Source organism: Amphiura filiformis, chromosome 4 (assembly GCF_039555335.1).
Source record: "Amphiura filiformis chromosome 4, Afil_fr2py, whole genome shotgun sequence".
NCBI lineage: Eukaryota > Metazoa > Echinodermata > Ophiuroidea > Amphilepidida > Amphiuridae > Amphiura > Amphiura filiformis.
The window spans coordinates 39,030,579-39,031,376 of record NC_092631.1 but is presented as its reverse complement, the minus strand read 5'-3'; positions in this window follow the sequence as shown (position 1 = coordinate 39,031,376).

Below are 798 nucleotides of genomic sequence, written 5' to 3'. Positions count from 1 at the left end.
AATTTTACGATATAGGCCTATCATCCTACGTAAAGACTAGACATAGAAGAGAAGATTATGAGATACTACCCTTTGGTGTGAAATATCAAAATAAGTGCCTCCCAAATGGATCACAATATCTGCTATTATGTGTAAGGTTTACAAGCAAAAATATACGACGTGCGCCACTTTCGCTTCGGTAAATTTGAATTGGACTGGCTCCACAAGCTTTACTTGGCTCCTGGTTCACATGAAATTAGCTGTGAACCAGCATGACCAGGTGCCACTGGGTAAAAAGTAGAGCTACATACGGTTGAGACGTCCTTATTGTCACCCTGTTTAAAAAGGCAGCTTCTATAATTTTGTAATTTATTTGCAGATTCTCTATTTTTACTGGGTCGGATATGTACCATATTGAACTATAAAAACACAAAGATATTGATATATATCAGAAAGATCTATTCGATTCAGAACTGAACTAATAAAGCAGAAGAAAATCAAATTATGTACTCTTGATTGGGAGAGGGAGGCAAAATAAGACAATAAAGGCAAGCGGATATTCCGTGTTGCTCCGTAGACAACTCCTGTGACAATTCACTTATACGAATGCTCTTTGCAGTTGTAATGTTCCTATAATCATAATGCAAATTTGCAACTGATGAAAGGTATACTAGTTTCTATAAATGTAGAAAAGATGGTTCAATATCATTTGCTTAGAATCGGTGTTGAGACTTAATGCTCGCACACAATATGTGAAACAGATTTGCAAAATAAATTTGATGTTTTTTTCTTCAATTAATAGCCACACCAGTCTATTGC